The sequence below is a fragment of the Cebus imitator genome, unplaced genomic scaffold (assembly GCF_001604975.1).
Source record: "Cebus imitator isolate Cc_AM_T3 unplaced genomic scaffold, Cebus_imitator-1.0 Scaffold230, whole genome shotgun sequence".
In the NCBI taxonomy this organism is placed as follows: domain Eukaryota; kingdom Metazoa; phylum Chordata; class Mammalia; order Primates; family Cebidae; genus Cebus; species Cebus imitator.
Genome location: NW_016107545.1, coordinates 2,826,846 through 2,832,761, shown reverse-complemented (window position 1 = coordinate 2,832,761; position 5,916 = coordinate 2,826,846). Strand labels below are relative to the sequence as shown.

The 5,916-nt window shown below is 43.5% G+C and overlaps 1 pseudogene; it reads right to left on the bottom strand.

Moving 5' to 3' along the window:
* Positions 1-2,797: 2,797 nt before the first annotated feature.
* Positions 2,798-4,435, bottom strand: LOC108281706 (annotated as a pseudogene).
* Between the last annotated feature and the right edge of the window lie 1,481 nt (positions 4,436-5,916).

Genomic DNA, 5,916 nt, shown 5'->3' with positions numbered 1-5,916 from the left:
ACATTCTATATCCTTGTACTTTCACCAAAATATCTGTGCTGGACTTGTTCACATGCATGACCCAGCTCTCCATTGCTTTTCCCTGTTAAGAAAAGTTTGAAGTTGTTAGCCAATTGGGTTTTAGTTTACATTGTGAGGTCTGACTCCAGCCAACGGAGATCAGACACAGCACGATCCCAAATGGGTAAAGAATAAATTTGTGTGTTTTCCCTCGTTCATTGTACTCTCATGGCATGATGGCTAATGAGGGTACCCTCCTGCAGCCCAGGAAGTAAAAATTTCATTGCTGAAAGATCTTTTGTCTCAGTGCTGTTTTTTTCTTTGCAGTACCAAACAGCTATTTCCAACAGATGAGAAGAAAGGACACAAGAGAAGACAGGAGAGATTGTAGCACCTTACTGTCTTCAGTTGGCTTAAGGTCTCTGGTCTGGTGGAAGCTTCAGTCTGATTCATTCTCTGTTGACTTCATGGGCTCCTGGAAGGTACCCTGTCGGGCACTCAGATGACGATCCCCCTGAGCAATGCATAGTTTGCTTCTACTGACCCCTCCTGAACCTCCACAACTGCTTTTATTTGTTCATCCACCCCACTCAGACTCTGCCCAGGCCTCATTGACCTTCAAAGGTGCCCTTTCAATGGCTCCAGGTTGGTTTTCTGCATGGCTAGAGTGACCACAGGGTTCCGATTGCCTGGCTTAAGTCTCAGCTTTGTCTACTTTTTATGCATAATTATCAATAGCAAACATGCTCATATTCAAACACAACTCTCTTTGGACAATAAATGCCAAATGTCACAGTTGGCCCAGGGCTTACCCACTTCTGGTGCACAGGACATGCAGCCTCCTTCCTCCAGTACATTCTGAGAGCCCAGGTCCCTTCTAGGACTAGAAGCGCTTCCTAGCTGTGATGTCCAACAGGAAACCAGCCCTTTCTAAGCCTCACACATCCTAAGCAAGACTCAGATCCCAGACCACAGCGCCCATGATTTTCAAGATCGCCTTTAAACACAAAGATGTCTGTTCGCCAAGCTCTGTCCAAAGAACTTTTTTTCTTGCCCACTTCTCTTGACACTTCTCTGTTCTGGAAAAGGGTGAGATCCTTTAAGGATTAAAGAACCACTTTTCAAAGCTTTTGTCTGAAAATCTGCCTTTTGATTTTGTACCTGATTTTGGAATTCTTGATGCTTAAAAAAAAACTTAAATGTTAATACCTTGCCTCACATGGTTTTGCAGCATGAAAGACTAATTAAAGCACCAGCATTAAAACTCAATCCTTAGCAAGATGCTGTCTATGATCTCCTTAATCTTTACAAGACCATCTAGGATTGTGTATTGAGGTTAGCAGCAGAACTTACGGGAGTCAAGCCTGCAGATGAGAAGGAACCCGTGTGGCTCCTCTAAGATGCTGGATTCACACTGAGGACTGGACAGCTTCTTACCTCTCCACGTGTTGTTTTCTCTTTCATTACATTTTTGGTCTAACTCAGTGACTGTCAGCACTTTGAGGGGCATGGATGTTACTTAAGAGGATTATGTATACAAATACATTTATGCTCTATAATTTATGGTTGATTTAAAGGAATTTCAAGAGTAATTTTGACCTCAAATAATTTCCTTTTATATGCTAACTGTGGAAATGAGATATGCATTTACATATAATTACATTTTTGTCAGATGTATGAAATCTTCTGTGAAAATATTCTAAAATAAATGAAATGTCATCCCTTCATTTGCACTAAAACGTATTTTAGTCTAATGGGAGTGAAGATTATACAAAGGACTGATGATTCAAAGCACTATGATTATTACAATTATAATTTTAAAAGCAAATATCTATCAAGCTGTGATAATATGTCCATTTTCTAATTTATTTGTATATATTAGCTCACTTTTTAATAACTAGTTTTTGCTTTATTCTACAGTGTGCAGACAACTCCAAACTCCACACTTGGTTTCTCTCTTCTACCTTTGTTATTCTTTAAATACATACATTAACAGAGACCGTTTCTCCTAAAAGAGACCATTTTTTCCAATAGCACATGGAGCTGGACTCTCATCTGGCACACCCAGGCCCTCCTGGCCCTCCAGCACTGCTACCTGAGCTCCACCATTTGACTGTGCCCATGTCTGTCTGTGCTGGGGCTCTGTCCTGATCCTGTCACCCTTGACATGTCTTAGGGCAGAAATGCCAAAGAACCCCATGTGATGTGTCAACTCTGAGTAAACTCAAGAGGCTCCTTGGAGCTCTGAGTTGAGGGTGAGGTAGCTTGTGCCTGGGCTTCATCACAAAGAAAAGCAGCAATTATTTGACAATGCCCATTAGGAGGTTTTGGAAGGGGCCTGGCGGGGGACACACTGAGAAGGGGACGAGGCTTGTGGTCCCTCCCTACCTTAGATGTTGCTTTGTTATCAGGCTGCACTGTCTCACCGGCCAGTGGCTGAGGAGGGAGTCAGAGGACCACGAAGCTGCATGTGGCTTTCCGGGGGCCTGCAGGGAACAGCATTAGCCCCGAGCTGGGGGGAGCTTGGAAGGGAACCCACAGGGGGGTCTCACAGGGGTCTTCACACAGCAGGTCACACTGCCATTAGCCCCTCATCCTCTGGAGTTCATTTCATCCAGGCAGAGACAGCTGCCTGGCCTCAGAGGGTGAGATGCAACTTGAAGGTAAAAACATTTTTTACAGGGCATGGACATGAACGTGGCCTTTACTTCTGGATAAGCTTTTAAAACTTCCCATCTACACTAAAAGGTGTACTTTCTATGAAGAAACCTAAACTGAGTAAAAGGACTATTTCACTTTAATCAAGTTCTGGAATGCGGGTGCACAGCTCTGAAAAGGAGCGTCGCAGCAGGAGATTCAAGGGTGCATGCCAAGCAATGTTTCTAGAAAACACCGAAGGAAACAGACTTAACTCCGATGTGTACTCTTGCTTCCCCACGCTATGGCCACATCCCCAGGGTGGAGACCACATCGTCCAGCTCACTGCAGAAATGTCATCATGCTCCTTGGGTGTGTGCAGCAGGTGTCTGTTGAAGTCCTCTGCCCTCTGCCTGTAGGTTTTGGATGCTTTCTTCAGGATCCTCTCCATTTGTTCTCCTGCATCTTCTTGAAGGCCACCTGGGCTGCAGTCCACTTGTCCTGGCCACACTCCTCCTCCTCATTCTTTTTGCTCATTCTGTCACTTCCTTGAGTTTCACCTTGTCTTGGTCTTTCTTTTTCTTCTTCTGCTTGGTTACGCTGAGCTCTGTGATGCTTTTAAACTTAAGGGGTTGTTTTTGGACCTGCTTGTGGACCACCGTGACATCTGCCTGCAGTTCTGTGGGTAGACTGTGTATTAGGTCATTTAATTCTCCTAAAAGCCTTATGTGGTAAGTACTATTATTCTATTTGTACACGTGAGAAAACTGTAATACAGAAAGGCGAGCACCTTGCCCAAAGTTATGCAGAAAGTGAAAAAACAGGAATTCTAACCCAGACAAGTAAGTTCTGTAAGGAAATGTGGCTAATAGAGATGCCAATCAGGTGTTCTGAAAGTGAGAGGAGGCTGTGTGATAGCTAAGACATGAGCCTGGCTCTGCAGAATAGGGACAAGAGACAATGAGAGACTGGACTCTGCCAAGAAACCAGCAAGACTGAGAACACGGGGATGGAGAGCAGCCAGGAGTTTACCTAGGTTGAGTTTGGAAAATCTGTGGATAGAAAGATGCAGGTCCCACCAGGCATGGCAGCTCACACCTGTAATCTCAGAGCTTTGAGCCCAGGAGTTTGAGACCAGCCTGGGCAATATGGTGAGACCCCATATCTACAAAAACTACAAAAATTAGCTGGGCATGGTGGCAACCACCTGTGGTCCCAGCTACTTGGGAGGCTGAGGTGGGAGAATTGCTTGAGCTCAGGTAGTGGAGGTTGCAGTGAGCCATGATCATGCCACTGTACTCTAGCCTGAGCAACAGAGTGAGAACGCGTCTTAAAAGAAGAAAGGAAGAAAGAGAGAAAGAGAGGAAGGGAGGAAGAGGCAGCTCCCTTATTCCCCAGACATTCACTGAGCATTTAGTGTGTGTCACATGCAGGCTTTTAGGTTTAAGGTCCTGGACAATGACACAGACAAGATAAACAGAGTTTTCTTCTTCATGAAACTTACATGAGTGGGGCAGACAACAAACAAATCATCCAGACGATTTCAGATAGGGATGAGTGTTTGGAGAGCACTAAGCAGAATAATCTGAGCTTGCAATGGGCATTGCAGTATCTGCTGTGCTCCTTACCCCTCAGGACCTTTCCATCGGCTGTTCTGAAAGGTTGAAAAACCTTTGCCTTGTCACTGCAGGGCCAGATTGTCTTCATCCAGGATTCCTTGTCTAAACTGTCACCTTGTCAAAGAGGTCTGATGCTGACTAAACGCCCTCTGTTGCTGCGTGTGCAGAGAGAAGGCCATTGTGGCTGGAGGGCTGGGTGAAGGAGAAACGCACGAAGTCAAGGTAGAAGCAGGAGCGGTCACACAGGCCTGGCCCAACACGGTGGAGTGTGTGGATTTCATTCTAAGCAAAATGGGAAGTCATTTTGCTTCTAAGCACAAGAACAACATGATTTGATTTCTACTTTAGATTAGGCACTTTACCTGCCCAGTTGAGAATAGATAGTCAGATAGATAAATAGATGTATAGGTAGGTAACTAGATAGATAGACAGACAGACAGAAAGACAGACAGATAGATGTATATGTAGGTAGATAGGTAGCTAGATAGAAAGACATGAAGATGAATAGGTAGGAAGGTAGATAGATACACAGATACATGTAGGCAGATAGATAGATAGATAGATAGATGCACAGATGGATGGACAGACAGGTGGATGGATAGATAGATAGATACATAGATAGGTGATAGATAAATAGATGATAGATAGATAGATAATAGATAGATGCACAGATGGATGGACAGGCAGGTGGATAGATAGATAGATAAATACATAGATACATAGATAGATGATAGATAAATAGATGATAGATAGGTGATAGATAGATGATAGATAGATAGATAGATGCACAGATGGATGGACAGACAGGTAGATAGATAGACAGATACATAGATACATAGATACATAGATAGATGATAGATAGATAGATGCACAGATGGATGGACAGACAGGTGGATGGATAGATAGATAGATAGATAACATTTATGAATACAGATCTCTATCTGTCTCTCTCTAGCTAGAGAGAGAAATAGATAAGTGGGCCGATGCATTGACAGCACTGAAAGACATCTTGGTTGTGGCCTTACTTCAAGGTGACGGAATTTCTTTTTAAGTTCAGTTCCTACTTCCCTTCTGAGGAAGTCCATACCAGGGAGCTGCTGTAATAGATGTGACTTTAAACTCTAATATCCCAGTAATGTAAATACACTGATCAGCTCAGCAGGGTTTAAGGTGAGATCTCTACTCAAGAAGAATTATGAGACACACTTTAAATTCTTTAGCCATCAGTTTCACTGCCAAACTACATCCTCAGAGGTGAAAAAAAAAATGCCCAGAAGGTAATTTTTGAAGTGATAGAACTGCACTATTTCTATATTTACAACCAAAACACCTTTGAAAGGATTTTTGGTGGGGCTCCAAAATCCTTTTTTGGCTCTGTCCACCATTTGGGTCGACAATAGGATTTGTAAAGCGGAGAACCAAAAAGCTTACATAGACGAAGATATACAGATTTAGATACAGATTTAGAATATATAAGGCAGATATAAAAGTAGATAGAGCTGTAGAATGATATAGATATAGAAAATATACAAATGTAGACACTGGGGCCGGGCGCGGTGGCTCACACCTGTAATCCCAGCACTGTGGGAGGCCGAGGTGGGTGGATCACGAGGTCAAGAGATCGAGACCATCCTGGTCAACATGGTGAAACCCCGTCTCT